The following is an 18174-nucleotide window of genomic DNA, read 5'->3' as shown; positions in this document are numbered from 1 at the left end:
GTACCTATAGAAATGCTGACAATACATGTAGAAGGATGACAATGACCTTTCGTAAGTTGGCAACATTAGGTCATTGACCATTTGCTAGAAGTCAGCAAAACTGAGGATAGTACAATGAATGATTCAGAGGATACAGTTTGCTTATCTTGTAGCCTTGTGCACAGTGTAAAAGCACAGAGCATGACTAACTCCCACCTTCGGAATTTGTGTGTACTGCCAAATGCTTAGAAGATAGGGTATAACTATATGCCTCTGAAAATGTGTGCTTTAGATCTCACAGACTGGCATGAACTTCTGTGGGTTCTCCACTTGCAAGTGACAATAAACTAGGCCTTGGTTGCTATTCTGAGTCTCCGTTGTTTGATATTGGGCCTCAACCAGCGGGAACGAACCTTACTTCTAGTGTAACAAGACCATTGTGGTAGGATATTGTTATGGCATTGTTGGCTGGGATCAAGATTTAGTTTTAATTTTTAATATTCCTTTTGCTGTTATCTGGATTATATTCTTGAATATGTATTGTGAGAATTTACTATGGGTTGCTTAATTTTATTGTGTATTAGTATGAGAAGGCAGGTCAGGAGTAGCAGGACCATGGATCGCCACCCTGGGCTCCTACTGGGAAAAGAGCAGGATATATGTATATAAAAATAAATGTTTTATTTTTATATGACAATTTTGTTTTCTTATGTAAGTGAATTATTTTATGTAACTGTTTTGATATTGTAGGCTGCTTTGAGCATGGCTTACCATGGAAAAACAGTATACAAATGAACAATGATGATTATGATGATGCTGTCCAGTTCAAACAACCACCCGTTGCCTTTCTTACATCCCAGCTTCTCCTGCTTGATCATTAATAAGAACTAGCTACAAAAGTCCTTTTTAGGCAGCAGTGTGAATAATACACAAACACATTTTTAAAATGCTTTCATTGCCTAGTCCCTACCAATATGTTTAACTGGCATGGGAAGCAGATTAGATCTTAAATATGCTTATCCCTCATTCTGTAAAACCTTTTGGAATCAAATGACTTGCAGCTACAAAGCCACTGCTTTGCATTTTAAAATCAAACTTCATTGAGGCCTGTGGTAAGAAATGCCTTTTCTTTTCAAATTTTTTCCTGCACGTTCCACCTTTAATGTAAACATCCTATTTTATTCACCCACAAGGCTCTTCTTATTGGAGGTAAGGTTTAATTATGCCTCCAGTCACTCATTTTTAGAGAGAGAGAAAGAAAATGGAAATTAGTTATAATTATGCTTGCTTATATCATTTTTGTTCTTCAAGATGAAACTGCCAGTCCCTATCATTTGGCATTTTCTCTGAGATAAATAGCATGAAATGAATTAGCCAATTCTTTTTGTTCACATTAAAATATATGTATGCATTTTGAATTGCTTTTGAAATGCCCAGTACTTTGTCATTTAGACTTTAGGACTTTGTAGCTTGCTTGATTAGTTAACGGACTTCTCTGCTGAGACTCTGTGGCTGTTAGAGCATCGCCCACATTGCCACAGTCTGTGAATAGCAGACAAGTTTCATATCCTCACAGGAGGTCAAACAAAAGTATCTACAACTCCTCCAGAACTTTTTTTTTTTTTAAATCAGCCACTCAGAAACTCAGTGTACAAATAGTGATTTACTGGTTCCTTATAGGGTGTGCATGTACTTTATTACTTTGCAGGACCCCATTCAGCCAGCTCAGCTTTATACCACTATCATTAGAAGCTAAAATGATGAAACTGAGGTTATCATACTTTGGACACATCATGAGAAGATTCACTAGAAAAGACAATAGTGCTGGGGAAAACAGAAGGAAGTAGAAAAAAGAGGAAGGCCAAACAAGCGATGGGTTGATTCCATAAAGGAAGCCACAGACCTGAACTTACAAGATCTGAACAGGGTGGAGGTTGCTGATTCATAGGGTCACCATAAGTTGTAGTCAACTTGGAGGCACATAACAACAACAACAAGCAGCATGGTGATAGCAGAGTTATGAACCTCCCAGAACCACAGAGCCAGTTCTGGATCTAAGGGCCAAACTACATGCTGTTAGCTATATAGTTCTGCCTTTTAGTGAAGGGAACCTTTCTTTTTAATGCAAATTGTCAGCATGAGGGGTTCAATTTGTGGTAATAAGAGGTTATAACCCTTTACCACCACCACCACCACCACCAGTGGTTCAACCTGGATATTCAGGGGATGGATGTCAATCAGGATCACAGCAGGGGGTAAATGGTTAAACTCCCCACTAACCCCTTCCTCCCAAAGCAGGTCAGGAGTTGCAGGATTATGGATCGCTCCAAGTGAGCCTCTTGCTCCAAGACAGGTTGAGAGTAGACTGATCCTTTTTAAGCCTCTGCCTCTAGATTATCTCTCCTTCCCTTTGTGGAAAACCTTCAGATTCCTAAAGGGCCAACCCTCTGGGCTGGGCACTCCTTTCACTTGATGCGCTCCCTGCACCCATGACATACTGTGGTGGTATGGAAGGATTTGTTGGGTGCTCCTGTCTGACAGCCTCAGGTACAGTAGTCTCATGCTGTCCAGCCACAGGCCCAGAGCCCTGAACCTCCAACTTTGAACCTTGATTGGAACATAGTAAGCTGCCTTATACTGAGTCAGACCATTGGTCTATCTAGCTCAGTATTGGCTACACTGACTGGCAGCAGCTCTCCATTAGGAGTCTCTCTCAGCCCTACTTGGATATGCTGGGGATTGAACCTGGGACCTTCTGCATGCAAAGCAGATGCTCTGCCACTGAGCTATGGCCCTTCCCCATTATTGCTGCTGGATTCTGGGGTCATGATAGGAGATCTGTGAATAGAATCTTTTTTTAAGACACTAAAAGCCCTCCTCCGGGTGCCTACTCCGAGGGAAGCTCAGAGGATGGCAACAAGGGAGAGGGCCTTCTCAGTGGTGGCCCCCAAATTATGGAGTAATTCTTCTGACGAGGTGTGCCTGGCGCCAACACTGTTATCTCTTCAGCACCAGGTCAAGACTTTCCTCTTCTTCCAGGCATTTTAGCATGTGTTTTTAAATTGCTTTTTTAAAATGTGTTTTTTAAATTTGTATATTTGTTTTTAATGTTTTTAATTGTTGTAAACCACCCAGAGAGCTTCAGCTATGGGGCGGTATATAAATGCAATTATTAATAACTAATAAATAATAATAATAATAATAATAATAATAATAATAATAATAATAATAATAATAATAATAATAATAATAATAATAATAATAAAAGCAACCACAAGAGGGAGAGGATCAGACCTTTCCACCTACACCATTTTTTCCTCCAGGCCTAAGAAGCCAGCAGACAAGAGCAACCCTCATGTCACAAAGCCCTGTAGGAAAGAGTTTTAAGCAAGCTTCTTGAGGCTCTTGTGGTCAAGTCCCTGGAAGTAAAAGGAATCTTTCTTTATCTCCAGGCTGCTGGTGCATGGGGCAGCAAACCAGGTTCATGACAGCAGTGGGTGCCAGGAGGAGCCAAACCTCTTTCTCCCCTGTAAGTAGTAACACTTAACTGGATTGTTTTGAATTCTTCCAAGACTTCTACCTGAGTGCTGGACTTGACCCTAAGTGTGAGGAGGGGGGGGTGCCGTGTAAAAAAAGGAGACTTAGAGTTGACCGAGAAGGACTTTTGATGTTCTGGTACACATACCAGTTTAAGACACTCAACTAACCTGGACTATTCATGGACCGTTCTGCCACAGGGGATGCAAAGGATTAATGGTGTAACATTAATCCAGTAATGGCTGACACCATATATACATTAGGACCCACCCTATTCTTTTGATTGTATTTGATTTAAACTGATATTAATATTGTATTTTTAAATAGCAGTAACCTGCCTTGAGCCCTTATGGTGAAGGGCTGGTAAGAAATGAATGAATGAATGAATAATAAGTGGAAGGAAGTCATGCCACAAAGGAAGAGTACAGACAGATAGCACAGAATTACAGAGATGGTGTCAGGAAGGCTAAAGCTGAGAATGAACTGAGGTTAGCGAGAGATGCCAAAAGCAACAAAAAAAGCTTTCTTCAGGTACATCCATAGTAAAAGACAGAAGAAAGAAATGGTGGCACAGGTACTCAAAGAGGATGGCAAAATGATAACAGATGACAAAGAAAAGGCAGAAGTGCTCAATGCTTTTGCTTAATCTTCCAAAAAAGGGTCTATGACCCTCCTGGGAAACATGAAGTTGAAGGGGCAGGATTACAGCTTGAAATTGGTAGACAAATGGTCAAGGAATACCTAATCACTTTGAATGAGTTCAAATCTCCAGGGCCCAATTAACTTCATCGTAAAGTATTGAAGGAACTGGCTGAAGAACTCTCGGAATCACTGTCTATTATCTTTGCAAAATCATGGAGGATGGGTGAAATGCCAGATGACTGAAGGAGGGCTAATGGCCCTATCTTCAGCAGAGCTTGAAAAAGTTACTTTTTTGAACTACAACTCCCATCAGCCCAATCCAGTGGCCATGCTGGCTGGGGCTGATGGGAGTTGTAGTTCAAAAAAGTAACTTTTCCAAGCTCTGATCTTCAGAAAGGAGGAACTTGGGAACTATAGACCAGTCAGCCTGACATCAATCCCTGTGAAAATTCTAGAGCAGGTTAAAAAGCAGTCAGTCTGTAAGCACCTTGAAAACAATGCAGTGATTACTAGAAGCCAACATGGATATATCAAGAACAAATCCTGCCACATGAATCTTATCTCATTTTTTGATCAGGTAAACCTCCTTGGTAGACTGTGGGAATGTTGTGGATGTAATATATCTCTTTAGCAAAGCTTTTGAAAAAGTGCCTCATGATATTCTGATTAGCAAGCTAGCTGAATGTGGGCTGGATGGAACAACTATCAGGTGGATCCACAGTTGGCTACAGAATCGTACTCAAAGAGTGCTTATCAATGGTTCCTTCTAAAACCGGGGGGGAAGTAACAACAGCATACCGCAGGGCTCGGTCCTGGGCCCAATGCTCTTCAACATTTTTATTAATGACTTGGATGAGGAGGTGCAGGTAATGCTTATCAAATTTGCTGATGATACAAAATTGGGAGGGAGGGATAAAACTAGCTAGCTAATCAAAGGGATCTTGATAGGCTGGAGCATTGGGCTGAAAACAGCAGAATGAAATCTAACAGGAATAAGTACAAAGTTCTACACCTAGGAAAAACAAACCCAATGCACAGTTATAAGATAGGGGATACTTGGCTCAGCAATACTACATGTGAGAGGGATTGTTGTTGATCACAAGCTGAATATGAGCCAACGGTATAATGTGGCTGCAAAAAAGGCAAATGCTATTTTAGGCTGCATTTACAAAAATATAGTTTCCAAATTATTATTATTAGTTCCCCTCTATTCAGCAATGGATAGGCCTCATATTGAATCCTACATCCAGTTATGATCACCACATTTTAAGAAGGATGCAGACAAACTGGAACAGGTTCAGAGGAGGGCAACAAGGATGATCAAGGGACTGGAAACAAAGCCCTGTGAGCAGAGACTGAAAGAATTGGGCTTGTTTAGCCTTAAGAAGAGAAGACTGAGAGTGAATATGATAGCACTCTTCAAGTACTTGAAAGGTTGCCTCACAGAGCAGGGCCAGGATCTCTTCTCAATCATCCCAGAGTACAGGACATGGAATAATGGGCTCAAGTTGCAGGAAGACAGATTTCAACTGAGCATCAGAAAAAACTTCCTAACTTTTGGAGCGGTATGAAAATGGGACCAATTACCTAGGGACGTGATGGGCTCTCCATCACTGGAGGCATTCAAGAGGCAGCTGGACAGCCACCTCTCCAGTATGCTTTAATTTAGATTCCTGCATTGAGCAGGAGGTTGGACTCTATGGCCTTATAGGCTCCTTTCAACTTTATGATTCTATGAATGATGATGATGATAATGATGCACGTAAGCTGCCCAATAAATAATTATGCTTTTTAACTTTCTGATAGTACCTCTCCTCAATTTTTGCCTGACACAGTATAAGCCATCTGCTCATAACTTGATTTACAGTTAAAGTTTGCAGCAGTAAATATCACACACATCTTGCTTTGATAACGGGACTTTAGTTTTACAATCTCTTTAACTAGAACTGAAAGCTCATAAGGAACTAAATTGCATTACAATAAAAGAAACTAGCTATTACTCAGGAGTGAACTTTGCAATTCTTTGCTCTTCAGTGCCATTTGGCAAAATGTGGTCTGAGTCACCTACAACTAGAATTGCTTTTCTCCATGGAGGGAGAGGGAGGAAACAAATTTACAAGCTGTGAAGGAACTTTTCTATGTGAATGTTATAGATGCGCTCCTCACCTCAGGCTGCAACGTGATGACTGGAGCTGATTTAAAAAAAATACTGAGAATAATAAAAACAGCAATTAATAAAAAAAAGGTCAAGCCAACTTGCTCTTAGATTATCCTGGGTTGGGGAAGTTTTCTATCTCTAATTCAGGATTTTGCATCTTCATTTTCTTGAGTTGCCTTAGGTCTTGCTAGTACTCATCAGTTGTTACATGATTTTGTTCTATTAATTACTGCTAATAACTTCTTCAGTAATATCATGCTACCACATACTGAGTCTGGTCACATCCACCCCATACTTTTAAAGCACATGTGATGTAATGCAGATTTAAAGTACCTTCCCAGCACCCTTAAGAAACTACCGTTCCCAAGATTCTTTGGGGGATGTCATGTGCTTTAAATGTGTGTTAAATATGCTTTAAACATATGGTGTGGTCTGTCTGTAGCCCAGTGCTATCTTATCTTATTGGCAGCAACTGTCCAGGGTCTCAGACAGAGGTCCTTCTCATCACCTGCTGACCTTTTAATTGGACCTCAAGGTATAGACCCTCCCAATAGGTATGCACCTACCGCCATGACCATGCCTTCTACCTCACTCGTCTGCCCATAGCCCTTGCTAGAAGCCTTTGGGAGAACTGCATCTCCCGTAGTCTCCTGTATCCTGGCACACTTGTTAGTCAGCATTCTCCCACATGCCAAATTCACTGCTGTTCCTACTATCACCAATTTAAGGGAAGGGAAAGGGAAGGATTGTGTTTGGGGAGAATGACATTTGGGGACGTTGTGGGGGGAGCTGGGAATTCTTCTCTGGCTCAGATTGAAATCTGAACTAGAAAATAACTTTTGGGTCTTATAAAGCCTGCCTCTTGATTTGAGGCAGGCTTTATGAATCTTCAGTGCCCTTTTCTGAATCTGGCTTGGCAGAAATTTGCAGCATCTCCAGCTTAGATATTGGCCAAGTGCTCATTCCTTTTTGCAATTAGAGAAGAGAAAAATGAACACCAGGGCAGATCTCAAAAGTCCTAAAGGTCACCCTTTGTAAAGTTCCTAAAGCCTTCAGTTATAGCACAAAACCTGTGAGGGTGTCTGGTCCATTCTTTCTATCCAATTGATTTTAGTTAGCTTTCTAAAGAGCACGCTTTTCTCCAGCTCATGTTTCAATTTGTTGTTCACCTCATGGCCCTCTTGATACCATATAGACTCCCCACAAACACTGTCATCATTAAATATAATATCTTTCTCCATTATTCAAGGCCCTATTTATCTTGCGGCCCCAGAGACACTAGGCAGGATGAATTAATGCTAACAGCTCTAAATCCGCAGATAATCTCTAGTGCTATTTTGCCGTACACAGTTCCTAGAAAGGTCCTTGTCAACCACTTGCTGCTCAGCTCCAGGTCTGGAAATCATCACTATTCAGAGCATGTTCTTAGAAACATTTATTTATTTTTAATAAGGCATGGTCACAAAACTGGTTTTGATTCTTATGCGTTGCCAAAGATTTGAGCAAATGAACCAGGAAAAACGGACTTTGTGCAAAAGTATTTGATTCCATAACTCCTTCTCAAGTTAAATCGCTCCACAGAGGCCTGCCTCGATCCAGAAATTCTCAAATGCACCAGGAGGAAGTATATACAGCTGAATGCCAGTCATTACAAATATCTCCCCATGCATGCCAAATATGGTGCATTAATAGTATTGTTAAAGAAGGTGCTGTTTGCTGGAGTGTAATAGGGCATGCCTTAGGGAGCATGCCCTCTAGGTTTGCTTTCACTTGAAGGAGGAGTGAGCTGAGATCAGCCCTCTGTACTTCACTGTGCGTTTGTCCTCCTCTTTGCATGGATGCAGTTCACACTCACAAAATATTTCCATGCTTCCAAATCCCTTCTCAAACTATACTGCCTTTTCTGAGAAACCTTTGTCAAAACCGCTTGCATATTCAAGCATCCCTGCTTCAGATGTTTGGTCCTAAAACCAGGAGTATGGAACCCTATTTCTAGGAAGGGTCAGTGACCTATGGAAAAAATCCTTTGGGGGATGCAAACCAACAGTTGACAGACCCAGATCCAAATGTCAATGAAGCCAAAGCCAAAATTGAGCAGGTCATTCCTTCTTTCTACCACTCCCCTCACACAACTTCCTTCCTTTCTTTGTCTGCTTCCATTAGATAGTTGGAGCTCAAATCGCCCAGCAGATAAAGGGAAAGCAACAAATGCTGCCCTCCACCCACATACAAAGCATATAAAATCATATATCTATTTTATTATAAATTAGAGCACAATGTGGTAGGGTTAAAGAAGACGCACACATCTAGGGATGGATGAATATGTCAAATGCGGTTTCTCTCAGCTTCTAGTTTTTCCAGTCTTAAGTTCAGTTCTGCACATTTCCACACAGGTTGTGATTTTTTTTTAAAGTCTTCATTAAAATTCCTCAGTGTTTTAGTATAAACTTCTCAGAATATGCAATTTTGTATGCAATTTTGCCTAATATACACATTATTGCGAAACAATTCCCCCTATTATAAAAATAAAAGCATTTTTGGTATGTTATTTTTCACTAATATATGCATTTGTATGCACACTTTAGTATATGCATTTTTGCACACATTACCTGGCTGGAGAACTGCATTGCAAAATTCACAGAAGTGGAAATTTCAAAGGCTGTGTTTCGGTTTCCCTATTGTTTCAGAAAGTGCAAATCAGGCAAGTTCATTTTTAAATGCAAAGAGAATTAAGTTTCTTCCCCATTCCTATGCATGCCACCATTGTCTTAAGCAGAACATAGAGCATGACCCCTGGACTTGAAAGGCTTTCCTTTTATTAGATGCTCCTACAACCTAAGAACTGTGAACGATGAGAATTCTATGATCACTCCACATTTCCCTTCCTTTATAACCAAAACATAGATCTAACATTACAACTCCCATTAAAAGCAAGTTTTCAAAATTGCATTCAACTGCATTGCTGTCGCCATTAGCCATTTATATGAAAACCTTCTGATGAGCCCCTCTGGCACATTTTTCCTAGCACTTAAAAAAAAAAAAAAAAAGCATTATCCCCTTTTTGTGTTATTCTTGGATCTCTTTGCTAATAAAACACCTTCCCAGTTTTGGTGGAGTCCTTGAGAAGGAAAGGATGTCTGTTTCTAATTGTTTTCTAATTGTTGGCTTTCAACATCACGTCTTTTCTGCTGATGTCTGCTTCAGAATCCCTTCTGAGGGAATATAGTGTTTCTTCCATGAGATGGTGATCAGAATTCATGGCAGGATGTTTATCTGAAGAAAAAAATGTTTTGATCTATGGCTATCATCTTGGATCTTGCATGTGTTAATTTGGATACAGTTGGGTTTGATGGATTATTTTACATGGTTTTATCTTGTATTATAATTAGGGGCCATTTTACCAATAGCCATTATTCTTCTACTTTTTCAGTTAGAGTGGCAAACGTTATACGTTCAGCAATTAATTTTATTGAGCAATTCACATTTCAGCATGATGTAAGGAGTTCCAAACTCACTGCTGTGAAATTTGCTGTTTTTGGTTCAGAACAGATGCCACCATGACATTGGCTATGTATTTTTTGCTTGTAAAGAATGTGTTAATTTTTTTAATGAAAAAAGTGCAATCCCTGCATAGTTGTAGTCTTGGAGTGATCCTGGATCCACCTCTGTCACCCATAGAGGCCATGTGACCTCAGTAGCCAGGAGTGCCTTTTTCCAGCTTTGGCTGGTCAGAGAGCTACTGCCATTTCTGGAGCAGGATAGCCTGACAACTGTTGTTCATGTGCTGGTAACATCCAGGTTGGACTACTGCAATGCAGTTATATGTGAACCTGCCCCTGAGGGTGGCCTAGAACCTGCAGCTAGTGCAAAATGCACTAGCTCCACTGCTCACGGGGACAGACTATTACCATTGTGTCACACCACTGCTGAAGGAATTACACTGGCTGCTAGTTAGCTACCAGGCTAAGTTCAAAGTCCTGGCGCTAGTATATAAACCCCTGTACAGCTTAGGATCAGGATACCTACATATCTACTTACCCCTTATATATCAACTGATCACTGCACTTTGCAAGAGAGGGCTTCCTGCAGATACCATTTCATCAGGAGGTACATTTGTATGATATGGGAATTGGGCTTTACCATGGTGGCATCTATCATTTGGAACTCCTTCCCATTACATTTCACAAAAGCGTGATCTCTATTGTCTTTTCCGTGCCTACTGAAGACCTCTGCTTTTCAACAAGCCTTATAAATGAAGATGTTTTACACAGCCTCTATCTGTATTCGATTTGAAATTGTGTGTGTGTGTGTGTATGCTTTAATTGTCTTTATATATGAACATGCTTCACATATGCTTTTAATGTTGTTTTTACTGGTAAATCACTTTGAGATGTTTTTATAGGAATAAATTAATAAATGGAATTAAATAAATAATAATGCTACCAAGAAGAAAGCAGGGGGAGGGGGAAAGAGATAGAAATGCACAGCTTTAATTTTTCACTTTGCCTTCAGCCATGAAAAAGCCTTGCCAGAATGGATCACTTCTCTAGTAGGTCTGCCTTTGGCAGTATCCAGTATACAATTATTCAAAAAGAAGTTTAAAAGTAAAAATAAAAATGAACATCCAGATCCACAGTCATCAACCCAATTTTGCAATGTGCATAGCTTGTGAGAGTTATTTCTCAAGAGCTCTGTAGACAATACAGAGCTCTGGAGAAATAGCTCTGGAGAAATAATACTTGTAAGGCACAAAATCTGAATTATATTTATCCTAAACATTCAGGAAAAGAAAGCAAGAGGTTCAAAATGAAATCAAGGGATATTAACTGTATTAATGCACAGCACGCACGCACCCTTCAATGCACAGCACTCTGTGATTCGTTATTATTTTGTAAGGCAGAACATCAGCCACAGGAACAAAACAGCCAACTACAATTGGTGCATGAAAACAGGCCATGCCTTGATTGGCTTACAGCAATTAAGCAGAGTTGGCATGGCAGTAGGGTGAGGATCCGCTTTCATTCCACCAACCCTTGCTGTAGGAATGTTTGTCTCCCCCAACTACTAGTTGGGGGAGCCACCCTTCAGTGTTGGCCAGTGTTAGACCCCCAGTGTGGTGCAACACAATGCACCTGGGATCCTTCTGGGCAACCAGTAGGTGCATGCTGGATGAGGCCCAGCCCCTCCTAAACTAGGGCTGTGGCCCACACATACCCCACTATGACCAAATGATCACCCCAAATGATCCTTTACCTTTGATCTGAGCTCTAGGCATGACTCATACCAACCACACATAGACTCAAACCTCTCCTTGGATTAGCATTTTATTTATTTATTATTACATTAATATTCCACCTTTTCTCCAAGGAGCTCAAAGCTACGTGCACGGTTCTCTCCCTCCCCATTTTAGCCTCACTACAACCCTATAAGGTAGGTTAGGCTAAGAGATAGTGACTGGCCCAGGGTCACCCAGTGAACTACGTAGCTGAATGGGATTTTAACCCTGGTCTTCCAGGTCCTAGTCCAACACTCTAACCATTATACACTGCTGTGTTCCCGTCATCTGTCCACTAGGATTTGTATATCTTATTTGTGCAATCTGCCTCCTTCACCACTACAGGGGAGAAAACATTCATACTTGGTCTATATACAGAAGGATGTATGGGGAGAAACGCACACTCCTGTTCTCTCCCCCCCCCCAAAGATCCTCAATCAAGTGACAGGACAAACTACTCCCTAGTTCTTCATTCAGGTTATCCTCCCACTGAGAACATTAATTTTTATTTTATTTATGTAATTATTACATTTATATCCCACCTTTCTTCCAAGGAGCTCAGAACAGTGTGCAAAGATGGTCTTCCCCCTCCCATTTTTATCCTCACAGCAACCCTGTGAGGTAGGTTAGGCAGAGAGACAGTGACTGGCCCAAGGTTACCCAGTGAGCTCCATGGCTGAGTGTGGATTTGAACCCTGGTCTCCCAGGTCCCAGTCTGATAGTCTAACCACTACACAACACATGACATTCCACTGACCATTGTACCTTGAGTCCTGATCTTTTTTATCCCAGTGTCTGGTCACCAAACCTTGCACCTTGCAGACTGTGAAGAGTGAAATCAACATTAACACACACAGTCCTGCCCATTGATAAGCTGATGTCACTGCTGTGGTCAGTCGTGATATCTCAATGAGGAGAGAGGTCAAAAGATTTTTTGGAATGTGACATCCAGCTTCAGAACAGCAAGACGACATAAAGGGATTTAATTGTTTTTTCCTTCTGAAATTAAGCCTGCTCACTTTCTTTGGGGGAGGGGGAGTTGTAAGTCTTACTAAGAACCCCAGATTATTAATTATGATTTTACTCTTTTGGCCCTTAGATATTGTGCATTAGACAGATGAGATCACTAGCAAGAGAATAATCAGTTTTCCAGATGTGCAACCAATAGTTCTGGTGTATGTGTGTGTGTATATATATATATATATATATATATATATATATATATATATGCCCATTGGAGGTTTCAACAAGTAATAAAATATGTGTATGGAGATGCATGTTTATTTTAATAATAGGCTAGTAATACTTGTTGCTTCAGTTTGGGAATAATTGCCATGATTAATCTACGGCTGTGCTCCTATGTTTAGAGAAGTCTCCCAAAAAGTACGAAGGAAAGATAGTCTAGTAAGGAATACGCTCTGAGCAAATGAATTCTACAACATGTATTGAATTTGGATAAAGCCTCTGATTAGATCATGATTTGTTTTATAGGTTAAAAGAAAAAGCATTCCAAGTATTTTTAGTGTTTTGTGGGCCCAAGATCCCACAAGTGCTTAATATGGCCTTCTTATTTGCTAGAACAGGAATGGCTTGGAGCAGGGGGAATCAATGATATATCACTACAGTAAGTGAGGGAATGCTGAATAGTATAAACCAAGCACTATCAGGTGTATTTGACCAATAGACCTGTCTAATAAATTATTCCTTGGCAAATGTCTTATAAACATGGATTTTAATGTTTTCAACTCACATTTTTATGGCTTCATTTTTAGCCATATCAGTTGTCACTAAAGAGTGTTTGGCTCTGATTTTTGTTTTAAATATTAAAGGGCATTTGGATTCATAACCTTCAGAAGTTACTTTTCCTGCTTAGCTCCTACCCACACCAGGTAGAAACATCATTCTTTTTTCTTCTTTCTTTCATGAAATATTACAGTCATTGCAAGCAAATAGGTTGATGTCTCACACTGAATACATTCACACAGGCACAAAGGCAAATGAGGCTGAACAAGTTAGACAGAAGTGAATATGGTACAGGAAACATTTCCTATTTTTAGTTTGGGATATTTTAAACCTGACCCCTTATACTCTTAACATTAAGGACCAGTTCAAATATAATGGCCCTGGTCCAGTGCTAGTTATGAACAACTAGTGGCCTTGAATGGACTATGCATCTCCATCCACATCAAAAGCAGCATTTGGCCCCTTCCATTAAACCCAAATGAATTTTGCAATGTTCATTGGCTGCAGATGTGAAAGCTGGCATCCGCACAGGAAACTTCCTTACTGGAATAGAGTAATAGCCTGGCACTCATGCAGAGACGTTTTAAGCATTCATGCTGTTCAGATAAAAGAGTGAGGTCACTTCCACATCATACATTGAAAGCATATTTAAAGCACATAACTTCTCCCAAAGAATCCTGGGAACTGTAGTTTGTTAAGGATACTGGGAATTATAGATCTGTGAGGGGTAAACTACAGTTCCTAGGATTCTTTGGGGGAAGCAATGTGCTTTAAATGTTCTTTCAGTGTAGGGAGTGAATGTGACCAACAACCCTCTGGTGTTTGTGCAGCCAGGAGAAATGAGGAAACTCAGTTATAATCCTCTGCTGTGGCTTCTTGATGCTATCTCACTACAATCAGGAGCTGGCAGTTCTGAAAAAGACAGAAAGACAGGAAACTGAAAGAATGGCTGAGATACAGGTTGTACCTCAGAAACTGAGTTCAGAAAGCATGTGTCCCTGATGGCATTCCAGAGAGATTGCAGAATGGCCTTTGCCAGCAATCATGCTGTGCTGTGCTGCAGCTTATCTTGCTCAATTACTCACTGCTACACTTCCAATGTACCCAATCCATGGCATGCTTCCATATGGCTAAGCATCCAGTGAAAAACCAATCCATAGACTTGTACTCTTGCAGACACAGCCTTACTTTTATGAGAAATCTATCAAGAAACAGAGAGGCTGGGCTAAAAGCACAGCCAGGAAGCTTCAAAGTTAATAGTTCCAAGAACATTTAAAGCAAATGCAATTTTAACATGTAATTTTATTATGTATAATTGTTTTTTAAATTGTTGATTATGTTAAAAAATTAATGTCAAATTGTTTTTAATATTTGCTTTTATTTGTATTTTATGAATATTTTAAATTGCTTTTTGTAAATTACTTAGAGAACTTCTGTCAAGTAAGCAGTACATAAATAAAAAGGAACCCTGTCTGACCAGAAATGATGGTGGGACTGAAGAAAATCATGTATATACCATAACGAACAATAGCTCTTTCATACCACCTTCAGTTCTCTTTCAAACCATTGCCTGCTTTCAGTCAACGATGTAGATCATGCAATATATCTAGGAACCTTACAAAGGCACAGGGTTAGATCCAAATTAATGGGTTGGATACAGTGATGCCCTTCTGCTCACAGAAGTCATTCCAAAGGCTGAAACCTCCTCCCATAAACAGAAGGACACATTTTGCTCCAACCCTCTCCTTTGGATCCAACAAATTAGAAGTCATGACCAACAAACAAGCCATAACTTGTGTGCAGCAATCTGCCTTGCTTGTAGAATGACCTTAGTTGAATTCTCATTATTAATTGTTAAAACAGTGTCAGGCAGCAACAGGACAGTCAAGAGTAGCATAGACGTCTCTACATTAAACTCTAGAACAACCTTCCACAACATGGTATTCCCCAGATGTTTTGGATCACAATTCCCATAATCCCATGAGGGCTATGGCTGAAGTGAGTTGTAGTCCAAAACGTGTAGAGGGTACAAGTTGGGGAAGATTCTGCTGAAGATTCAAAGCAGATAGTACAAGCCACGCCAAAAGGATCATTACTCTGAAGGCTAGGACTGGGGAGGGCAGCTATGAGAGAACTAGAAAAGGTCCTCAAATGTAAAGATGTATCACTGAACACTAAAATCAGGATCATTCAGACCATAGTATTTCTGATCTCTATGTATGGATGTGAAAGTTGGACAGTGAAAGAAGCGGAGAAGAGAAAAATCAACTCGTTTGAAATGTGGTGTTGGAGAAGAGCTTTGAGGATACCATGGATTGCAAAAAAGACAAATAATTGGGTATTAGAACAAATTAAACCAGAACTATCACCAGAAGCTAAAATGATGAAACTGAGGTTATCATACTTTGGACACATAATGAGAAGACATGATTCATTAGAAAAGATAATAATGCTTGGAAAAACAGAAGGAAGTAGAAAAAGAGGAAGGCCAAACAAGAGATGGATTTATTCCATAAAGGAAGCCACAGACCTGAACTTACAAGTGGTTCATGACAGATGCTCTTGGAGGTCACTGATTCATAGGGTCGCCATAAGTCGTAGTCAACTTGGAGGTACATAACAACAACAACAACAACAACAGTAGTTGTTGTCGTCATCGTCATTGTAGCAGTAGTATCCAACATAATATAAGGCATCCCACACACCTTTATTTATTTATTTGTGTTGATATTACATTTATATCCCACCTTTCCTCTAAGGAGCTCAAGGTGGCATACATGGTTCTCCTCCCTCTCTATTTCATCATTGCAACAACCCTGTGAGATAGCTTAGCCTGAGAGGCTGTGACTGACCCAAGGTCACCCAACAAGCTGCATGGCTGGACTGGGGATTTGAACCCTGGTTTCCCAGGTCATAGTCCACACTCTAACCACTATACCATGCTGGCTCTCTTTTTGTGGCAGTTCATCAGAATCCTCTTTATCTGATGGCAATATTGCTGTGATCTGCTTTCAAAGGAAGGAGATTGAATATACAATAAAAAGTGTATATTTGTTTTCCAACTTGTACATAACATCCCCAAACATGCCAAGGATCTCTCTCTTCAGCCAGTGCATATTACATAAACATATCAATATTGTAGCATATAGCACTGTAATCAATTATATCCAAACTTTAAACATAAACATTCTTATACAGAGTTCTCTCAAATTTTCACCGATAGTTGCATTATATATGCACACTTTACCCGTTTCCCTTTTTTCATATATTACTTGGCTGGAGAACTGCATTGCAAGATTGACCGAAGTACAAATTTCGAGTAATAGCTGTCTTTTGGCTTTCATATTGTTTCAAAAAGTGCAGATTAGGTAGATTGGTCTTTAAATGCAAAGTGATTTGAATTTCTCCCCCATCCTGATTCCAGTTCTTGGTCCTACTGATGAAAATGGCCTTGGCAAGAAAATGCATAGGAGAGGCAGATCCTTTGTTACTAGTTTTGGTGAGTGGTCTTTGTGACGCCCTTCCCTGGCTGTCCCTGTCAGGTTCCTACCTGCACGTGGCTACTGCCTGTCACTAGGCACCACCAGGGACTCCACCAGTCCGGACTGTCCTTTTTTTATTGTTTCTCTCCCCGCTCTAGCACAGATCTCAACAGATCCCCCTGCTAGGCAACCACCAGTCACGTCCTAATACTAGTATTCCCAGAGACTCTGAATACTGGTATTGTTATTTTCTTCACCGCTGCCACCATTTGTTACAGTTTCCCTTCAGCCTTGGTCATTACCTTACCCTCCCTTCTGGTCTGTGAAACCCCAGCCAAGGATCAGGCCTTTGGTAAACCAAATTAAGTATTTATTAAAGATAACAAAGCTAACAAGATTAACAAGATTTCTTCTTAAGGCACATAAGCATATGGTTTTACTCAATACTAATCCGAACTCCACCCCCCTCCTTCTCCACTCTCTCCCGGCAAACAACTCTCTAAACCCCACCAAGCAACCCACTCAGTTCACCTCATCCACCACCACCACCTCTCAGATTCCACTGTCTCTCTTCCTTTTATACGTTCAGCCATTTTAAACACTCAGCCAATCATCTAGCATTCTACTCCCCATTCACTCCCCCTCCTCTTTCACTCCACTTACCATGTATCTTCTAAACAACCAACACTTACCATATATACATTAATATAGGAACATCACATTTCCCCCCCCTTAAAACAACGGCAGAGTATTATTCCTGTTCCAGGATTTATACATCGCGTTAACAAATAAAAGTCTCTATGGGGAAAATGTCTTTCTTTGTTCCTCCGTCTGGTCACGTCACTGCAGTCCCAGCCACTTGCCTGGAAAGTCCATCGGCCAGTACATTGTCCTTGCCTTTTATGAACTGGAAGTCCACTTGATAGTCCTGTAGGGCACAGGACCACCTCTGCAGCATAGTGTTATGGTTTTTCATAGTCTGCAACCATAACAAGGCCCGATGATCCGTAGTCACTGTGAATCTTCGTCCCCACACGTATGGGCGCAACTTGTTCAGTCCCCACACGACCGCTAGGCACTCCTTCTGGACCGACGAATAATTTTTCTCCCTGTGCGTCAGCTTGCGACTCAGGTACGCCACTGGATGTCTGGTGCCTTCTCTCTCCTGTAGCAAGACGACTCCCAGCACGAGGTCCGACGCATCTGTAGCCACGATGAATGGTTTCTCATAGTCTGGTGCTATTAATATGGGTCCTTGGCACAAGGCTTGCTTCAGTAGATCAAAAGCCTTCTGACATTCATCCGTCCATACCACACGCTCAAAACACTTCTTCTTTATCAATTCATGCAAGGGGATA

General features: G+C 40.7%; 1 long non-coding RNA gene across 1 annotated transcript in view; it reads left to right on the top strand.

Annotated features, from left to right (window-relative positions):
• Window positions 1–293: 293 nt before the first annotated feature.
• LOC133385984 (uncharacterized) overlaps window positions 294–18174 on the top strand; it is a 33547-nt gene continuing 15666 nt past the window's right edge. The window contains exons 1-2 of the long non-coding RNA XR_009763043.1: window positions 294–421; window positions 3432–3508. This is a non-coding gene — a long non-coding RNA (uncharacterized LOC133385984). The remainder of the gene's footprint in view (window positions 422–3431; window positions 3509–18174) is intronic.

Source organism: Rhineura floridana, chromosome 5 (genome assembly GCF_030035675.1).
Source record: "Rhineura floridana isolate rRhiFlo1 chromosome 5, rRhiFlo1.hap2, whole genome shotgun sequence".
NCBI lineage: Eukaryota > Metazoa > Chordata > Lepidosauria > Squamata > Rhineuridae > Rhineura > Rhineura floridana.
This window is presented reverse-complemented; position numbering and strand designations above follow the sequence as displayed.